The 22067-nt window shown below is 36.7% G+C and overlaps 1 protein-coding gene across 2 annotated transcripts in view; it reads left to right on the top strand.

Annotated features, from left to right (window-relative positions):
* Positions 1-18558: 18558 nt before the first annotated feature.
* RGS13 (regulator of G protein signaling 13) overlaps positions 18559-22067 on the top strand; it is a 33859-nt gene continuing 30350 nt past the window's right edge. The window contains exons 1-2 of one of the 2 annotated variants that reach the window (XM_025421019.3): positions 18559-18715; positions 20012-20081. The gene's annotated coding sequence lies outside the window, so the exon portion shown is untranslated. The remainder of the gene's footprint in view (positions 18716-20011; positions 20082-22067) is intronic. The other variant, XM_035711187.2, reaches the window with a different exon arrangement.

Raw genomic sequence — 22067 nt, 5'->3', positions numbered from 1 at the left:
GCAGATGTTGGTGAGGATGCAGAGAAAGGGGAACTGTTTTTGCAGTTGGTGGGAATGCAAATTGGCACACTCTGGAAAATAGTATGGAGGTTCCTCAAAAAGTTAAAAGTAGAACTAGTCTATGACCCAGGAATTGTGTTACTAGGTATTTATCCAAAGGATACAAAAGTAGTGATTTGAGGGGGCATGTGCACCCCAATGTTTATAGCAGCAGTATCAACAATAGCCAAAATTATGGAAAGAGCCTAAATGTCCATCAACTGAGAAGATGTGATATATATATCATGGAATATTATTTGGAGATCAAAAAGAATGAAATCATGCCATTTGCCACAACATGGATGGAACTAGAATGTATTATGCTAAGCAAAACAAGTCAGCCGGATAAAGACAAATATTATATGATTTCATTCATATGTGGAACATTTTTTGAGAATCACAGAATGAGGTGTTTATTTGGATGATCTAGAATATGACTACAATAATTTTTAGATTGTCATCAAAATAAAAATACAAAATTTAAAAATCCTTGCAGAACTTCTAGATCTCCATGAATGTAGTGATTGCTATAATTTGCAAAATAATTTATCTGCATAAATAATAATTAATATTACAAGTTATCTAAATTTTTGTGGACCATCTTGGAAACTAACCCTTCATATAAAAAGATTTGTCTAGGCAGCCAGGGTGGCTCAGCGGTTTAGCGCCCCCTTCAGCCCTGGGCCTGATCCTGGAGACCGAGGATCGAGTCCCGCGTCGGGCTCTCTGCATGGAGCCTGCTTCTCCCTCTGCTTGTGTCTCTGCCTCTCTCTCTCTGTATGTGTCACTCATGAATAAGTAAATAAAATCTTTTTTAGATTTGTCTGAAGATGTGCCAAATCCAAAATAATGGACTTGCAAGTAGGCCTTTAAATACGACCTACTGATGAATTTTCACTTCTAGATACTTTTTGGATAGTCAGTCGGATAAAAAGAAAAAAAAAATGTTCTAAAATAACTTTCTCAGACTATTCTAAAATCTACAGTGTCTCTTTGTCATCTATCAAAAAACAACATATGTGGAATTTAAGAAACAAAACAGATGAACATAAGGGAAAAGAAAGAAGAATAAAATAAGATAAAACAGACTCAAATATAGAGAACAAACGGGGTTGCTGAAGGGGAGGTGGGTGGAGGATGGACTAATGGATGATGGGTATTAAGGGGGGCAGTTGTGGGGATGAGCACTGAGTGTTATATGTAAATGATTAATCACTAAATTCTATTCCTGAAGCCAATACTACACTAACTTGAATTTTAAAATAAATAAATAAATAAATAAATAAATAAATAAATAAATAAATAATAAATACCAGTCAACAAATTCAAGTGTGCAAAAACTTCATTTCTCCAAAAGTAAATTCTCCAAAGTAAATTTACTGTCTACACAAGTAAGTTAACTATGAAATAAGCCAATGAAATTTATTACCACAACATAGAGCATGTGGTCCCAGAACTGTCTTGCTCTTTTCCACGGCACTAACTAAAAAATAGGACATAATTCTATCATCCTGTTAACTTCTTCCGGGATTGGCCCTGAGCAGATAGGCACAGCCTCTGCCCAGTAACTGACCCTCATTTCTTGCTGCTACTCAGACTTTTTTTCCTTCTACAATAGAGTCTTTATTTATTTTATTATTTTTTAAAGATTTTATCTATTTATTCATGAGAGACACAGAGAGAGAGGCAAAGACATAGGCAGAGAGAGAAGCAGGCTCCATGCAGGGAGCCCAATGTGGGACTTGATCCCAGAACTCCAGGATCACACCCAGAGCTGAAGGCAGGTACTCAACTGCTGAGCCACCCAGACTTCCATAGAATCTTTATTTAATCTAGGGACAGAGGTAGCATCTCTATTGCCCTCAAAATCTATATTTTATATTCTGATTTATGTGTTTGAACTTCAAAAGCCAAAAATCATATTTTTGTTGCTGTTTTTTTTTTTTTTCTGTGTTATGTAACATTCTTTCCTGAAGCGAAGAAAGCCACCAGTCTGACTTCTTAAATGTTTGAGACAGGTTGGGGTGGACAGGAAGGGTAAAAGAATTTCCCAAGAAATGAGATGATTTGCCTGCTTTATCAACAAAGAAGCGATAAGTCTTAGAAACCAACAAAAGTTGGCTTTAAGTATGAATAGAGATATTAGCTTGAATCACATAAAATTATTAATTTGCTGCCATCTTTTACCTCATAAAAAAAAATTTCAGGGCGCCTGGGTAGCTCAGTCTGTTAAATGTCCAACTCTTGATTTTGGCTCAGTTCATGATCTCAGAGTTGTGAAATTGAGCCCCATGTTCCTCACTGGGTGTAGAGTCTGCTTAAGATTTTCTCTCTCACCCTCTCCCTCTGTCCCATACCTCCTCTCTCTTCCTCTCTAAAAAAAAAAAAAAAAAATACAATTCATATGGCTTAACCTAATATATATTATATATATAATATATATATATTATAATGAGTCAGTTCATGAGTTTAACATATTCTCTCTTTAAAAGGGAAATCAAGCACCATTCTGATTCTGTATAATCTATATTATTCTGAAAAGGAGGACTATAACTCCTTTCATAATGCCATCCTAAGAGATGAGGTTCATAAACTCTTCATCTATGTATTAAATAATGTAAAAAACATTTGGACATTTTACAAATACCTAGATGGTGGCACAGTACATTTTGGTGGCAGAGTACATTTTGTTGTGTAAGGGTATGTAGGTTGGAGTCAATTGGTTTAGGTTCTAATTCAAGATCCACATTTGCTAGCTGAATGTCCTTTTTATACCTCAATTTTTTTAATCTATAAAGAGGGGATAATAATAGTACCTATCTCCTAGGGTTTTTATGAGGATTATATGAGTTAATGATTCTAAGTACTTGCCAGGACAGTGCTTGGTACATTCTGTGTTACGTGCATATCGTTTAGTATCATTACTAGATGTTATGGGTTGAATTGTGTCCCCCAAAGATTCATATATTAAAGTCCAAAACATCAATACCTCAGAATATGATCTTATTTGGAAATAGGATTGTTGCATGCAGTTTAGATTAAAATATTATTGCAGCAGGGTGGGACAGAAAGGGTAAATGTGAACACAGGGACAGACATGCACTCAGGAAGAACATTTTGTGAGGATGAAGGCAGAGATGTGGTATTGTTTCTTTAAGTCAAAAAATGGCAAAGATTGCCAGTAAACCACCAGAAGCTGAGTGAAAAGGCATGGAACAGATTCTTCCTCACACCCTCTGAAGGAGCCAGCTCCGCTGACAGCTTGATCTTGGATATCCAGCCTCCAGAACTGTGAGACAATATATTTCTGTTGTGTTAGCCACCCAGACTGTGGTATTTTGTTACAACAGCCCTCAGAAGCTATTAGATAAAACACGCTTGTCTAGAAATGTGATCAAGAAGCCTGAAAATAAATTTCCTTTATCTTTTATAAGACACCCTCTTTCCTTAAACATAGTACAGTTTGACAGAGAGTAGCCTACCCAAGTATTGAGCTCAGCAAGGGAGAATTCTGGCCTTGAACAGTGTAGGATAACATACTCGGAGAGTGTAGTAGGACACTGGCAGCCTATGAATTCTCAATATTTGCTAAGCAGGTTTTCTACACTCATACATACGGCCAGGATAGGTTTCACTGTGATATGTGTCGTATGCTCTTCCAACCCAGAAAATACCTGAGCCAACATGTCCAATACTGATTGATTGATTGATTGACTGAAGGAGCATGTGGGCAGGGGGAGGGGCACAAGGAGAGGAAGGGAGAGAACCTTAAGCAGGCTCCACATCCAGCCAGGAGCCCAATGCGGGACTTGATCTCAAAACTCTAAGATGATGATCTGAGCCAAAATCAAGAGTCATATGCTTAACTGACTGAGCCACCCAGGCATCTCATCGTGTCCAATATTTAAATTCAAGATCATGATGTCTGGGTGGCTCCACGGTTAAGCGTCAGCCTTTGGCTCAGGTCGTGATCCTGGGGTCCCGGGATCAAGTCCCACATTGGGCTCCCCGCATGGAGCTTCCTTCTCCCTCTGCCTGTGTCTCTGCCTCTCTCTGTCTGTCTTTCATGAATAAATACATAAAATCTTTTAAAATAAATAAATAGATAAATTCAAGATTAACTACAACTCAAGGTTAACTTAAAATTATATATTTCTTTCCTCATTGAAAAACGAAGAAGTGAAAGTACTATCACATTATTCAATCAAACACTTTCATCCAAACAAATGAGATATTTCTGGTGAAATGTCTTGATATCTAATTTATTTGTTTCATTTCTCATCTCTCTACACGTATGGCTCTTGTCCCATTTTAGTTCTGTATCAGTGAGCCCCATACAGAATTTAACCCTTACCTTTATCATTCACCTCTAAAAAAGTACAATATTAATATCACCTTTCCTAGTTATTTGTCAGGTTTTTGAAAACAGGAAACATGCTTTACTTTAAAAAAATACCCATTACAGTCACCAATTCATAGAAATTATTCAAGAATAAATTATTATGAAATGTCCAGAAAAGTCAAATCTATAGAGACAGAAAGTAGATATACTGTCAGGAGCTGCGGATAGAATGCAAATATGCACAAAGAATCTTTTGGGAGTGATGGATATGTTCTAAAATTAGATTGTGGTGAAGGCTGCACAACTGCACGTTTTTACGGAATCATTAAATTTTACAATCAAAATTGAGTGAACTTAATAGCATGTAAACTATTCCTCAACAAAGCTATTAAAAATAATAAGTTGTTGATCACTTTGAATAAAAATAGTTCTCTATACTAGTTGTATATTCATAGCTAGCAAATGGAGCTGTACACATGAGAGATGAATGGAGAAGCTTAGGGTTGTAGAAAAAGCAGTTGCCATAGCACAGCTATGAACATCTTTAACATCCATTCCATTTTCCTTCTATTAGCAAAAGTATCTCTCATCATCCTTACCATGAGAACAATCCTAGTGCTTGATTATGTGTGTTGCTTTATTATGTTTTACAGTCTTCACCTAAGGAAAAGCTAGTTGATCCCAAAAGGAACCAACTGGCGAATATTTAGGCAGCACACACTATATTTTACATTCAAACTATTGTCATTTGAGAAAGATTATTTACCATGACAAATCTTAAATGGGAAATGAAACAACATTTAACTAGAAAAACGTTTCTGTGCCAGAGTCATATGTTCATTGTAAGAGGGAAAACAAACTTCTCTTTCAAGTGGTTTTAATTATTCAGTCTTTGACGTGATTTCAGCATAATCCAACCCAAATGCTGCCTGATTCTTCTTTGCCAACTCGGATGAGTAGTACATCCACAAACTCCACTGTTTAAAGAAGAATCCTTTCCCTTTCCAGACCTTGTGGATTCCATACTCAAAGCATTCTAACTTCCCAAGAAAACTGAGTCATTGAACCAGAGCTTACGTTAACTGAGTTTCATACGTCTCTAAAAGCCCCTCTTAGATCAATTTTTAGAACAAACATTCAAGATCCAGATCAACATAACCTTAAGTCACAGATTCCCAGGCCACCAACTACCCATATTGGAAGTCTTTACTATACCCCTACAAAAACACAAAATCTCACATTATTTTTTCAATGTTATCTTGCATAATTATTTAATTGCATTTTCCAGTTCACTGCTCTCTGGCCTATTGATAGTACTCAGTACTCATTTCCACCAAGGAGCCTTGGTTGCTCTTAAAGGCAGAGACCATGTCCTTATTCATATTCAAATGTCCAATACATGAAACTGTTCAATACCACCCATTTTTTTTAAGAGCCATCCCAATGCTACCCCTTCCATAATATAGTTCTGTCACACCCAGATATAATTACCTACTCCTTTTATATCATCTCTATATTGTACCACTTTTACTACATATATTATGTTCTCTTTTGTTATGTTGAATTTTGATGATCCTTCTTATTCCCATCACACTGTAATCTTATAAAAATAAAAGGCTTATTTACTAACTTGGATTTTCCATTCTGCCTCCAAACACAATCTCACTCAGTGTCATTCTCAGAATTAGAAAGTGCTCAATAATATCAATTAAATCAAATAGTTTTGGTATGCCATTCTCACTTATAATATCCATGAGCATAGATTCAAGTGGCAGAAACAATGAACAAACATGCTTTATCTAGTTTATTGTCTAAAGAGCAAGAAATATTTGTGGGTTTTTTAAAAGATTTATTTATTTTCTTTAGAGAGAGAGAAAGAAAATATGCAAGTCAGGGGAGGGATGGGGGAGAAGAAAGAGAGAATCTGAAGCATACCCTACATTGAGTGCAGAGCCCAACTTGGGGCTCGATCCCAAGACCGATGAGATCATGACCTGAGTTGAAATCAAGAATCAGACAATTAACTGACTGAGTCACCCAGGTGCCTGGGGTAAGAAATATTTGTATTCTGTGAAAAGAACTGTAAAAAGTTTAAAGGGACTACATCTCTACCAATGTTTCTTTGTCAGAGCGTCTTACAAAGCTATCTCTCTCATACTTTGCAAGTTTCCATTAGCATCTGAGATAATTTTTATATCACTCTACATTGTGATATAGAAAGCATTGTGGTATAGTAAATAAGATGTGTTCTTGGCATTCATACTGATCCAGTTCCAAACCATATAGCTTAGCTGTATACGCCCAGAGCACATTACTTACCCTGAATTTCAGATTACTTATCTGTAATATGAAAACCAAAAGAACAGCCTCATGTGGTTATTGTGAGGACTCTATGTGTTTAAGGCACTCTTTACCATGCCTGGCATAATAAAGATTTTAAAAAATACTTGAATGAAAAGTACCAATTCAATTAAATACCTATTGAGTACCTGATGAGGCCATGCATTAATTTTTTCTGAGGACTCAATAGTGAATAAGACTGGCATAGGCTCTACTCTCCCAGAAGCTTAGAGTCCAGTGAAGGAGACAGACACCTGAACATGCAAATGTAGGCCTGTGACAAGCTCAGTAATGCAGAAGCAAATACAGTGCTTTAAGGCCCAAATGAGGGACACCTATGGAATCATAGCTGACTTTTTTTCACTCTTCTGACATCTTCAAATCTCAGTAGAAACTCTGTACCTACCAAGTATAGTCATTATTAACAATAAAATCTATTTGATAGTCCAGTGCTGGGGCTCAGAGTAGTGCCAGGGACCTTACACCACATTCTAGAATCCACAAGCACAATCTCATGGAGAAACAGGAATCAAATCTACACGCAAACATCCATCCTTTAGATTTATAGAAGAGCCTCAAGACAAAAGCATAATCAATACACATGTCTTCCATTTGCATATTTTCCTATCTTGGGTAATAACTTAAAACCCAAAGTGAAGAGACAGGGACTCTGCAAAGCAGATGCCCTTGTTATGCTTCTAAAACCTTTATTTTCTAAAATAGCATGCTAATTTTAAAAGGCAAAATAATAAAAGACATACAGGGTGGTGAATGGAAAAGTTTCAAAGCTCACAAGACCAATTTCTCATTATAAGTGGCCCCTGGGGAGTGATGAGAAACTTGCACTCCACTTGTCAAACAGGAACCTGTGTGGCTATTTTACACTTCAGTGTACTTACAGCAACGCCACCTGACCACGAATGTTCTGAGGAAGAAACAACACGAGTTTAGGTAAATGCAGCCTAGAGGCTTTGCTGTTTAATACAAATGACAGCTGTGATAGGAGGGCCTTGGGTTCATTTCCAGGGGCCATGTCCTCTGCCTCTGAACAGGGTTGCAAAGGGCTTCAGGAAGGAGGGTATACCACCTCTACGAGCTCTTCCCCAGCCTGGCATCTACCACACTCTTCTCAATTCCGTCCACTCTCCCCTGCACCCAGCAGAGGGGCAAATGTGCACCTTCTGACCTGTAGCCTAATTCTAAATGTCTTGAGCAAGCACAGCCTGAGAAAACCTTGCACTTCCCCTAGTCTCCTTCGATTTCAAAAATTGTTCTTTCTTATAATCAAAATGCTTTACTTGACTATGTCTTCCAGAGAGTTGACAAATACACACAAGTCATCATTACGTTTCCATAAAGTGCCACATTCAGAACTCTTAGTCACCGCCATTTCTCTCAACTAGATTCTACGTAAAAATGAATATGCTTTCCAACTCAGAGGTTGGACCATGACGAAAAATTTAAAGCTTCTATATCATCAGCTGGAGAAAAAAAAAACAGTGAAATGAAACATCATGAATTAATAATTTATGTAACAAAAGACTAAATACTGTAAGATAAACAAACATCCTTGTAATCAGTGCTCCGGTTCTTGCTTGGCAGTGAGAAATAGAATGGAAGATCTCCCACTAAATGCAGTGGAGTCTCAGAGACAAACAGCTTCTGAAAACTGCTCGAAGGTTGATGAAGTCCTAAAACCGATCTAATTAAGAGCCATGAGATACTGAGTCTCAATTTCCTCTTCTTGTGAAAATAGTAAAATCTGTCTCTTAAGGTTGTTAAAAGAATTAGGTCAAGTCCTGAGCTCACTATGCCCATTGCAGGACCTATATAACTGGTACTTACTAGTAGTAGCATTACCCTGATTAACAAACATCCCATAATAACCCTACAACATCCATAAACACAGACTGCAACAGAGCTCCTCAAATATACCCATAATGGACCTGACTGCCTGCAAGATATATGTGGTACAAGCGAAAAGCCCTAAACTAGAAGCTATAAGACCTAGTCACTATAGATCTGCACACTTAGCTCTGAGACCTGAGATTTTCATACCCCTTTCTCTTTCAAGTTTGTCATTTAGAAATTCACGGAGTCATCCTAAATTGTTTGTAATGCCCCTGACAGCTCACGGACTATCATTTTAATGGATCCTCTAGATTAAGCAAGGCCCACCTACAATATCTGAGAGATCTAATGTCTTGGTCTGACCCCATCCTTAACTTTATGAGGAAATATATATTAACTAGATAATATACTGGAGGTGTTTATGGGGAGGTGGATGGCTATTACCTATAAGATATCTCCCTAGAGCACCTCAGTGGCTCAGTTGGTTAAACATCAGACTCCTGGTTTCTGCTCAGGTCATGATCTCAGAGTCGTGAGATTGAGCCCTGCTTCTGGCTCCACACTCAGCACAGAGTGTACTTATGTTCCTTTCTTCCTCTCTTTCTGCCCCTCCCCACCTCTAGATCTCTCTCCTCTCTCTTTTTCTCTCCCTCTCAAATAAATTTATCAAAAAAAAAAAATATATATATATCCCTAGAGAACTGCTGACTAGAACAATTGAACTCCTAAATTTCTTTAAACCACATCCTCCTAGGCAACTCTACTAGACCCCAAATTTATTTCTGTTAGGAACAAGCTGCTGTGCTGATTGATAAAGAGCCTATCTCTCAGGAGCTTGGAGTACTTGACAGATACTATCACATTAAAACTGTTAGTTGTTGCGGGGCAGCTAGTATGAAAACTCATCCTACTGATAAGGAATCTGAAACATAGAAAATCAAGTGACTTTCTCTTAAGCACCAAATGAGTCAAGGCAATCTAACTCTCCAAATTCTATGTACTCAACTGCAATTGCCCAGGCAACTGTGATGTCCCCTGTTATGGATCTCTTACGTATCAGCCACTGCTGTGCTTTTCCCTCCGAGACCCCAGCCCTGGCCCTGTTACCCCTCCTACCCTTACCACTTCCCCCTGTACTCTGCCAGAAACATCACTATTGGCTCCACTAGCATCGCCTCTCCATTCTCAGCAACTCCATGGTCAAATGCTCTCCTGATGCTTATCCAGCCATAACATTAGGAGGATTATCTAAATGCCTTCCCTCCAAACCCCATTAGAGAGAATAGAATTTTCCATAGCTCGAATTGAAATTTACATGAAATCTGCCTTTGGCATCTATTCCCCGGCCATGTTTGTGCCCTTAGCAAGATGAGCTAAATAATTTGTGGGCCCCAGTGCAAAATGAAAATGAAAGAACTTTTGTTAAAAAAATAATTATTAGCAGAGCATTTAAACAAGGTTCCCGGGGAACTGTGGGCCATGTCCCATGCACATGGAGCTGCCCCTAACCCCCAGTGTCTCCTCTTGAGTTCTAAACATCTCCACAGATGCATACTCCAGTATCTTCATCAACTCTGAACTATTTCCTCTCTCCTCACAGCAACCTCAAGCATTTTTTTTCTTTTTTTTTTTTTTTTTTGCCAATCCCTCAGCTCCACAGGTTTATCTTGTGCACCATTGACATTTGCTATTCTCCTGTCTCAATCCCTCAGGGAGATTGTCAACTAATTAATTCACCAGATGAATAGCGTTATCTGGAAAATCATCCTCACGCTATCATTTCAAACATGGCTTCCAAAATCCTGGCTGCATTTTTATTGACTAATCCATCACTAATTGGCCAAAGGAAACCTGGGGTATGGACAGTGTGAGTCTCAGTCTCTGTCAGGTAACTTTGAATATGGTACACTTAGGAACAGGGCTTGACACCAGAGAAAGTTTCTTCAGTAGAATAATGGTGTCTTCTCTCAAGGATAACAGACAAAACATTTAATTTCCCATTATCTAAAGCCAATAAAGCATCTGTAGGCTAAGAGCAGCTCTGCCAATTAGCAGAGGCCACAGCCCGACTCAATAAACGGCAGCCTAAAAATAAAGCCACACAGTCCCTTTGGAACGCTGCTTGACTTAAAACAGACCTAAGTGGAATATTCCTTAATTACCAATGTTTCATAATACTTTTTTTTGACCCTCTTTTCTCAGGCATGTTTGATTCTCCAGGGTATTTCTAGGCATTGCAATTTAGCATGTTAAATCTGTTTTCAATCTGCAGATAGGATCATTCAGCCAACCAAACAACCCTGGGTCTTGGCAAAAAAGTAAAAATAAAATAATAAGAAATATATTAGTAAGCCTATTATCGTTTGCATTATCAGATGTAATCAGCATTTGAACGCTAGAGTTATTTAGAAAAGTTTGGGTGTTTTTCATTTATCATCAAAATTCAAAGACATGTTGCTTTATGTTATGTTCCTAAAATACTGGGCATCAACTAAATTTCAGAAATTCAAACCAGAGGAATTCACTAAAGGAATCCTTATGGAATTCTTTTGTGAAATAAATCACTATTCTCAGTATGATTAATAATTCCTCCTCAATCTATATTTTTCTGCCAGATATTTTATCATATTCTGGTGGCCGGCAGTGTATACTCTGTTTCTTTAGAGAATGATCCCCAAACTGCATCATTTGAGACCGATAAATTAGACTTATTCAACTCAATAGAAACCATGTTAATAACAATCAAGTGGCAAGACCGTCTTCTCAATATGAAATTAATTAATTATAATGACCATCATGTAGCAAGAATGGGGCAGAGTTGTGTAACTACAGCATCTGTGTCACATGTCCTTCTGGTAAAGAAAGAAAACAGCATAGATACATAGACACATGTGCCTGAAAACTCGTGGTTGTTACATAATTTGAAATGAGACTGTAAGATATATATAATTGGTTGGTTTCCAAAGAAGCAAATCAGAAAGGGAATCAGAGATCTTATAGTAAAAAGAGCACAAAATTTATGGGCCAGGGTTTTAGCCTCAATATCTCAGTTAGCTCTGATTTGAGGGGCAATGCACAGGAGATAAATGAAAATGCACAGTAAAATGGAAAAAGGTTTTCTTTTTTTTTTTTTTTTTTTGAAAAAGGTTTTCTTAATAAAATGAAATTTTTAATCTAGATTACCTCTAAAATTCCTTTAAACTTTACATTTCTCTGATAGGACTTCTATTTTAAAATGGGGTTGGAGAAGTGTGTCTCTGATACAAGTTTTTCAACTTCTTGCAGAGACCACCAAGATTTAAATATAGAAATACTTCCCTTATTGTAAAAGTCTCTTTCAGAAAGCTCTTCAGCCACGGTATTAAAAAAACAACTGACATAAATCTCACGCTCCTATTTATCTTTTGCCTACTCACTTAGAAAGGCAGTAAGAAGAAAAAAAAATAAAAAAAATAAAAAAAAAAAAAAAAGAAAGGCAGTAAGATGGGATAAGTGCCTATCAACCTGGAAAAAAATCCTCAAAATGCTCTTTACTCTAAATTGTTATATTTGAAATTTTTCAGTAGACTTAAACAAGTTTCATGGTTTATTAAATACTATTTTCTGTCCTATTTGAACATGTATTTGGGGTCCTGGGGGCTCTGTTGGTTAAGCGCCCAACTTTGGTTCGGGTCATGATCCCTGGGTCTTGGGATCGAGCCCTACCTCAAGCTCCATACTCAGCATGGAGTCTGTCCTTCTCTCTCGACCCCTCCCCCTGCTTGTGCACTCTCTCTCTCTCTCTCTCAAATAATAAATAAATAATAATAAATAATAATAAATAAATCTTTTTTTTTTTTTAGATTTTATTTATTTATTCATAAGAGACACACAGAGAGAGAGAGAGAGAGGCAGAGACACAGGCAGAGGGAGAAGCAGGCTCCATGCAGGGACCCCTATGTGGACTCAATCCTGGGACCCCAGGATCACGCCCTGGGCTGAAGGCGGCACCAAAGCACTGGGCCATGGGGGCTGCCCAATAAATAAAATCTTTAAAAAAGAAAATGTGTTTGGGGAAAAAAACAATATTTGTAATTACTGCTCAGAAATGTTTCTTTTCAAAAATAAAGTCATACTTCTTATGTCTTGGTCCCCTTCTGCTTCCTATCCTGCCCCTTTCCTTGGCTTCATCTATAAAAATAACTCAGACAATCTCTATTGGTCTGATGTCCTGCATTTAGGATGCCTTACAGGATTCTAGGCCCCCAAAATTATAACTCTCATAATGGCAATTACTTTCATTTCCCTTTTAATTTTCTTTGAGCCAAACTACTTTTCTTCTATGTAAAAAATGTTTTCAATATACATTTCCAATTTCTGAAAAAAAATTATTTGATGGACTAGTTTTAAAGGTATGAAGGTGACCACCAGGTACTCAAACCTGAGGGGGAATGTGTGTGTGTGTGTGTGTGTGTGTGTGTGTGTGTTTTGTTGTTGTTTTTTTTTTATGTTGGAAACAATATTAAAGTGGATTTCTAAAGCTGTAGGATTACATTTTTTAAAATTCTTTGCCTTTCCTAAAATTTAACGTGTTTTAACTAGTCTTATTTGCATATCTTGTCCTTCCAAAGGTTCTACGGTATAGTTCTGTTATTCTCAGATCCTAAAGACAAACGTTTGCTTTGTTTTATTCCAGTTCCTTATTCAATAGAAACACAAGGACTCCATTGTTCAAATTTGCATGCTTCATAAAAATATGTATTTCTGCAAATTATACTTACAAAGCTTGGCATTTCCAGATATATCTCATTAACTACTACACTAATTAGGGATTATAAGAAAAAGCATATCTCTAATTTTGCGATGTGGGAAAACTTATACAATATGCTCCCTCCTCCAAGCTCCACTGAATGATTTTTGTATTAATGAAAATTGGTTAAAGGGACATTGAGGGTAGTTTTTATTTTGGATGAATCTTGTTAGAAAGAGGATATATTCGTTAATTGTTTAAATATTTATTGAGTATCCACTATGCCAGTCTCAGTATTATGCCCCACCCCATATGCTTGAAGCATGCATGAGAAAAATGGGAGATTCCCTTAGTAAAGGAGGGAGAAGCCATGACCGTGCAAGCCAACCCTGAGTTCTCTATCCTTCTTATACCACCTACCAACTGACAGAAGGATCTACTCTTAAACTGCCTTGCATTGGACCCACTACCTAGCCATCCAATTCTCTGAGTCCCTGGATATCACTTAGACCTCCACCATGAATGGGTCAGATGGGACTATACATCACAATTGTCCTGGGGACAGATTTATTTCATGATTGTTAACAAGTTTTAATTTTTTAATTTTTTAAATTTATTTTTTTTTAAATTTTAAGATTTTATTTATTTACTCATGAGAGACACACAAAGAGAAGCAGAAACATAGGCAGAGGGAGAAGCAGGCTCCCCATGGGGACCTTCATATGGGGATGTATCCCAGGATCCCAGGATCATGACCTGAGCCAAAGGCAAACTCAGGAGCCACCCAGGTGCCCTTGTTAACAGGTTTTTAAATAATGATCTGCAGCAGAGCCATTTTAATCTCTGTGAAAGAAGAAACAAAGCAAAACAGGAAACATTACCACCACACAGGTATGTTTGTTCTATCCTTCCACAGCAGGAAATTCAGATATCTTGCAGAAAGTAACACTCTCATATAAAGAATGGGGCAGTGACTTGTTTGGATGATGAGAAACCAGACAGACCTCAGATTTGCAACCACATACCAGGAGGCCCAGTATATTTAAGGCAAACACAGTGCCTTAAAGGAACAAATAATGGTGCTTTCCATCTGTGATAATAAAGAAATACTGAAGTTCCAGTTTCCTTGATACTTTATTACATTTGGTCTTCTTAAAAAATGAATATAGCACATTATTTCATATAAAAGAAAGGATAGATTATGGTAGATAAGACATATCTTGAAATATCCTCTCACTACCAGAAACCTGGAAATGCTAGGAAAAATGTACAACGAATACCTCCCCATCCAATTTAAATGTATACTTAAGATCAAAAAAAGAGAGGAAAGAAAATGGTCAAGGAAAAACAGAGAATCCTAAACCAGAGGATTTAACATATAGTTGAGCTCAGCATTTGCTAATATCAGTTAGCAAATATCAGAGGGCTGGTTTTTAGTTCTTTCCAAGTCAGAAAAAGAGCTCTTGGGCTGTACTAGGTAGCAATAATTTAAATTTATTCTATCTGTGTGGTCCAGGAACCACTCCCCCTCCTTCCCCATGCCAATAAGCCAAGAAAATAACAAAGTAGTACTGGGTTGAAGTGGTTGGGTTGCCTGACAAAGCCAATGCACATCTTCTTCTAAGGAGTGTACCCTCAACCTTGTTCTCAGAGGGTTCCACAGATGAACAACATGAATGTACAATAAAGCTGAAAGACATGTCCCAGTTCAAATTAAACAACTTGAGCTGTCTTCTCTTTTCCAGGAAAAGAACATCACTTTTCTACTTACCAATGTTGCCTTAAATACACTTACAAGGATGTGGGAAAGTGAAAATGAGATTTTAACTATTCCCCTAGAATCTATTTGGTTAAGACAGAAAACGACAAACCACTAAGTGCTCAGGAGAAAATGGAAACCAAGTAGGGCTGCTGCTCCTTTTCAATTACACGCAAGAGATCAGAAACCTGAAAGCATTACTGATTTCCTGGGAAAGCCAAAAGAATGGATTTAGAGCCACTCACCGCCAAGTGGAGAAGCTATAATGATTGGGAATTAGTGACTGGACTTTATAGACTGGAGGAACCACAACTGTAATAAAGGCATCTTTAGAGCAATTCATTTGAACAAATGCAGACAAAATTGGTAGCTAGTTTTAACAGTTATTTAAGTGCATTTTTGTGCTGGCAGCAGTGTGGGGTGCTCAGTAATCTGTTTCTAATTTATGTTGTCACTATGTTTCTGGTTTACAAAAGGCAAAAGCCAAAGTTAGATTGTTTTTAGGTGGCAGCAAGCCCAAGAAGACAAAAGGAGGGGATGAGTCAAGTCTGGGTTGCAGAGTGTTCGATCACACTCTAAGATATGGACCTTGAGTCCAAAAGAGGTTGCTTTGCAAAGATACGATACGGGAAGGAAATGCAGGCTGAAGGGACAGAGTGGAAAGGCTAAGGAGGGTCAGATCCAGAGTTCAAGAAAAGCAGGGGCAACTTCCATTATTTGATGCAAAGGATGGATGTGGAACATGGGGAAATGCACTAGATGGATATCTCAGGATCTGGGAAAGGCAATTGGGCCCCCACAAAAGACAGATCATGCCTATCTGCTCCCTCCAGGAGAAGGGTGATATCTCTTACTTGATGATAAAACGAAGAGTCTGGTTTTAAAAAAATGCAAAACTAGTACTTTGAGTGGTTTCTTAAAGCAAGGTGGTATCTACAAACAGCACAGAACTCAAATGTTCCTTAACTTTTTATTAAAAACTCTGTATCGTTGTAAATAAAAACTCGAGTAACATATTTTTAAAAAATTCTTTAAGGAATGTAGAGCTAGAATAATTGCTTTTTTAAAAAACCTTCTGTTAAAGACTAAGGAGGCAACATCTGACATATTCACAGCACACGTGGTCTTTAACAGAGTGTTCCGGTATATATTTCTTGGCTTTTTTTCTCCTCTTAAATCTGTAAGCAGAAACTAGCATTTTCATACTGTACTTCAGTCTGAAGCACCATAGTAAATGTTTTCGTAATTTGTTATCTAAGTAATTTTCAGTTTATTTAAAGGGTACAAAAATTTATTCTGATTTAGTTCACTTAAGTATCAGATGTACAGAGCCAGAAATAGTTCCTGAACACCATTATAAAATCTAGTTTGAAAGGAAATTCACTTCTGCAAGTGGGTAGAAAGTAAAACTATAAAGTCTGTGCTTCCATCTAAATAGAAAACTCTCCACAGGAGTTAAAGTAGTAGCTATTGGTCTCAGTGCAGATATTTGTACTTATGGACACATCAGATTGTCTCCCCTACGTGGGAATGAAGAACATTGGCACAAACTGCTGCCTATTGGATACATTTAACTGAAGAACTCACCAGTGTCTATGAGTGAATTTACCAGTGGTTTGCTTCTAGAATATATTTTAAAGTATTATATAATAATTATATATTAAATATTTTATTATGATGTTAAAGTGTTATATGTTAGTTATATATTTTAAGTACTGTATTATTAAAATATATAGAATATATTAACAAGTTCATAGGATACTGTGAACAAATGGCAACAACTCTAGAAGCTAACAGGATGCACTGTGAATATCTGATTTCTTAAACCACCACCAATAATGAATTTCTAACGGTTCATTCATGTAAAGAAGTTCATGGAGAATTTTAACCATACAAAATGAGTAAATATATTTTTAACTTTGCACATTTGAACTTGTGTTACTTCGGTCTTAGTTGGGCCGAAACAGAGTAAAAACGCACAAGAGTAAATAGATCACAGTTCATCAAAGACCACCTTTTACAGGAAAGGGCTTTCCCACACTGCACCAGTGAAAGCCCCTTGATCCTGTTACCAGCCCTTCCCTGGCATCTCTGAATCTGTCGGGTCCACCTGCGTACTGAGGATTACATCACTCTGACCCCATTAATTCCTAGCCCGCCTTTTCCCAGAGAAGCCAGAAAAGCTTAGATATCTGCCACAAACATCTTGTTCTGGAACTCTTCTAGGACTGCCTTTTGCCCAACTATTGTGTGACTCTTCACTCTGTGGCTTTTTTGCTCTTCAGCCCTGTTGATACCCAATTGTCACTCTGTAAAAGATGCTCATGTTTTATTCTGTTCAGCAATCTTTCCACTGGCACGCTTACCGGGGGTGACTTTCAGAATCGTCCCTCCAGCTCCTTGTGCCCAAACCAAGAGAAAGAGGAAACATCCCTGAATCTCAGGCACAAATGCACACAATGCCCGGAGAAACTCCCAAATGTCCCAACATAGGAAAGGAATTGGAGAACTAGAAGTCAATGAAAATGACCTCTATCAGCAAACAACCAACCTAGATCTTTCACAACTACTCCAAACCTCGCCCCCCACTTCCTTCAGCATTGCTGTATCTACTTAGCTTCTGATTCTCTGAAGCTTGTCTGCCTTTTCTCATCCCAGACTTGGCCTCTAGATTTGATAGATTCAATTTCTCTGGGTTTGGATCTCAAAATCATGAAATACAAGTAAAAATAATCTACCTCATTAGGCTCTTAAATACTTTTAGAAATACTCTACCAACCATATTCTGATCCCCTTTCCTGCTGTCTTATTCTAGCTTTTCTTAATTCCCACCACTCTGTTTCTCTCTCTGTCTCTATATGTGTGTGTGAGACACACACACACACACACACACACACACACACAGAAGTTAGATTAGACATAGGACGAGGGTATTAATCTCACCATACTCTGCATTCATTAATCCTCATCTGGAGCTCTGTGTTCAGTTCAGATTTGAACAGGTATATTAACTGAAGAAGAGTGGTGAATCCAGCAATCATCCTATGAGGATCAACTAAAGGAACTAGAAAGGTTTAACTAGAAAGAACACCTCTTTAGAACCTTCAGTTATTACAAGACTTAGGAATTTGACTAATCTAAACAGATTGATTTTAATAGTTCTCAAGAATTTAATAACAAGTACTTGCAGGCTTAGCTTGCTCCTTGATATTCAGTTCTCTGTTTTGTAAAAGGCAGTTTGTACTTTAAGCTAAACTAGAAAAAATTTTCTAGAACCAGGAAAATTGATTATTTGGGGAAAAAAATTTAATATTACATTGAAAATTTCATGGAGCTACTGCTTCCAATCATCTGATCACTTTAGATGGGCTGATAGTGTTAGATAAAACCTCTATATCAGCAATGTGTTGGAGTCTCACAGCACTACTTTACATATTCAACAAAACCTCTCTTTGCATAGATACGTGTGTAAAAACAGAACATTCATAGAGAGGGCAGGGTGCCATCAAAGGTGATTATAGGGACAGTAAAGTTCTTTTATGCCAGGAAAAATAAAATACTGGGTGTCTAATGGAGTTTCAGAACCTGATTTCAAAAGGATCATACAGATAGAAACTAAAATTTAGCATGCTGGACCGTTCTACAGAATATATTTGTAAGTATGAGATTCCATAGAAGAGTGGATGAATAACAATGATGTGGACTTGATATAAATGACTAGTGGATGTTTACTTTAAGAGTGGGGCTGCTAGAAGTGTTAGATTTCTTCTAAGGAAAACAAACTACTAAACACATGTTTGCCTGGCCTCGCCTCTCTATACTTAAAAAATATTTACAGTCATACATGCATAAATGAAACTTCTAAATTGTGCAGCAAAAGAAATATTACAGATTTAGAGTATGGCCTTTCATTTTATGTGTTTTTTGTGTGTGTGTGTGTATGAAAATGGATGTATATGTTTAGATAAGAATATATTATAAAATCAGATGTCTCAGAATTGTTTGCTTCAAAAATCATGCATTTTCAAATAATTAGTTCCATCATTTAATTAGCTGTACTGATTCCGGGTATGGATTGTTGCAAGGCTTACATGAAGCAATGTGAATTTTGATTTTACAGAATTTCTTCATTTCTTAATGTTATGCCTAAGCACAACTACACACAAATTACTTGCTTTTTAAAAGGTAAGAATTTTACGTGTTTTGGCAAACAAAACCTCACTAAAACGTAAATTGCTCTAGGTCTTTCTAAATTTTATGTGCCATTCTATATAATAAATACATTTAAATGCAGATGTTATATTGAACAGAATGAATTTATCAACTCTTGTCAGAAAATAAAAACGTTTAAATATGTGGAAAGATGAAATTTAAGAAAATCCATTTATTTTCACATTGCTTTGAGAAAGATTTCATTTAAATGCTAGAGAAAATGTGGATCTATTCTGGCACAATATGTATCTAACTCAATTCATCACTAAAGCATTTATAATCACTCTAAAAATTAGATTGTATAGATGAAATTATGGTTTCTTTAAAATAATCAAGAAAACATTGGAAGCAAAATCATTTTGGAGACCTAACTGTTCTAAATACTCTAGGCTTAGAGTATAAAGGTGCATTCTAGTTTTACCAAGAGGATATGGAGAAAATTTAAAAGGTAGGCAAATTAATGCATAATGCTAACATAAAATAAAAAATATTTAAAGAAAAACCAATGGAAAATACAAATAAGAAACAGGAATTTTTACAATATCAACCCATGAAATTAATAAAATTTAGATAGGAAGTTAAACTAAAAATAAGGATAACTATAATCCAGCACTTACAAAGTGAAAAAATTATTTACTTAATATATAAGACAAAGTATTTATAGACATATTTTGCCAAATATGCATTCTCTGGGAAGTACACAGTAATATTTTTGGTTTTGTTATTATTTTCTTTTTAGGTCAATGGAATTTTTCCATAATCATACCACTAACATGAGAACAAAATGATTACTATTGATTTGAAACTTGGTGAGTTTCTCCAATTTAAATCAATTCTATATCAAATCTATATCATTCTTCCCCAGAGAACTCTTTTGCCAAAACAGAATTTTAATTCTGTGGAATATTTTGGGCTAATTTTTATTTTTGCCAGTAAATGACCACACATGATCTAATTCCAAGTAAATTTGTTAATTTACTTTTTTTGGAATTACCAAAAACATTTCTTAAAACTTCTCAATTATAAATGTGAAAATAATTCATTCTGCCACTCTAAATTTTGGTATTTTGATGCAGATCTATTACTTAATGATATATTCTGTTGAATGAAAGATTGCAGATATTTCTTTTCAAACCACTAGTTATTTTTGGAAACTCTTTGTCCTCAGACTTAAGTTTATTTTCTCCATTTTGCCAGACAAATTTCCAAAGGCTATCTTTTCTCTTTTCATTTTATAGGCATAAGAATTTTAATTTCTATTCTTTCATCTACTTTCCATATTCCAAAATTAGTTTAAAAGATTTTGTTGGGTTTTGTCTCCTTGTTTAATTTCTTTTTTTCTTCATGTTTAAGCCTTAACTATAATTTTCAGAAGTGTTTTGCCTAGAAGTCATAAGCTCAAGGGGCCAATCTGGTTTATTAGGAGCTAAGTTAAATATTTGTGAATTTATCTCTTGGTTTCAATGTAGAAGGAGGCATTATGAGGACATGGAGAGTGTTCTGTGGTATTTTAACAAAGAGGTGGTATATGGTGATAACGAATCCTGGAGTAAACAGAGAAGAGAGGTGCAGTGGACACTCGGTTTCTAAAATATTAGAAGATGGGTATTAGGGCTCCAGCCAGTGCGCAGGGACATGGAGCAGAACTCCAGCACTGGGACAGCCCCCCCAACAAGTTCCTTTTCTTTAATGGACTAGAAAACCAAAAAACTTTGTGAAACAAGACTGCTTTGTGATCTGGTTTCTGCATAATACATCTTTTACATAATTCTATCACTAAATACTTTATTTCATATTTTATGTCATCACAATCTATTGGCATTCTACAACTTAATCAATTTGTAAATAGTTTGACTTAGAATAGTAAACAACAACTTACACATGATTATCAAATAGCATTGGAACATAACACCTCAGGGAATTTATTATCTACTAGGATTATAGAAGTCAGAAATATAAATAACATTATTTTCATACATTTATATTTATATTACCCTCTTTTTCCAATGTCGCTCAACTAAAGAGCCACTCGGGCTAGAGAACCTCCCTCAAAATCAGTCATGTAGCTGGACACAGGGCTGCTATTGGTCTATACAGAGCCTTTGCTGGAATTCTAAAAGATAACCTTTCCACCACATGGATGAAGCCCCACTTGGAGGCTCACAGCTTGGCAAGGGCATTGTGGGTAGATCTAAGCCCCTTCTCTCCTCCAGACCAGATGTGTCCATAGGTGGAGAGAGCCTGCATACTCTAAGGAGTAGCTCTGGCTGGGCTGTCCTCTCAGAGCTCTTCTGGTCAAACAAATCCTTCCTGGCAGCTTGTCCCTTCAAAATGATACACACATCCAAGTGTCTGACTTGCTATAGGAGATCCAGCTACTTCTAAAGTTGGCAACTCAGCTATTAATATAATGTGTGAACAATAGAAATGTAGGAACACACTGGTACAAATGAAAAGAAGGAAGATTTGCAGGAGAGCATGAGAACACACCTGAAGAATGGATAAGGTTAATTGGAAGGCTTCTGAAGTCTGAGTTGAAATTTAAAAAGAGGAAGGAATGCAGTCTGACAGAATGTGTGTTTCCTGTGCATACAAAAGAGTTTAGGAAATATTTCCTGAGTGACAGAGTGCAAGAAGCTGAAGGAAGATCAGATTATAACTAGGACAGAAAGGTTTTACATACAAGCATTTTTCTGATCCTTACAATTCCATTTGAGAGACAAGGTAATTAAGAATCTAAGAGTTTATTGACTATGCCCAAGGTCACGCAGCTAATAAGACCCTGTACTCACGGC

The sequence above is a fragment of the Canis lupus genome, chromosome 38 (assembly GCF_003254725.2).
Source record: "Canis lupus dingo isolate Sandy chromosome 38, ASM325472v2, whole genome shotgun sequence".
Lineage (NCBI taxonomy): Eukaryota > Metazoa > Chordata > Mammalia > Carnivora > Canidae > Canis > Canis lupus.
This window is presented reverse-complemented; position numbering and strand designations above follow the sequence as displayed.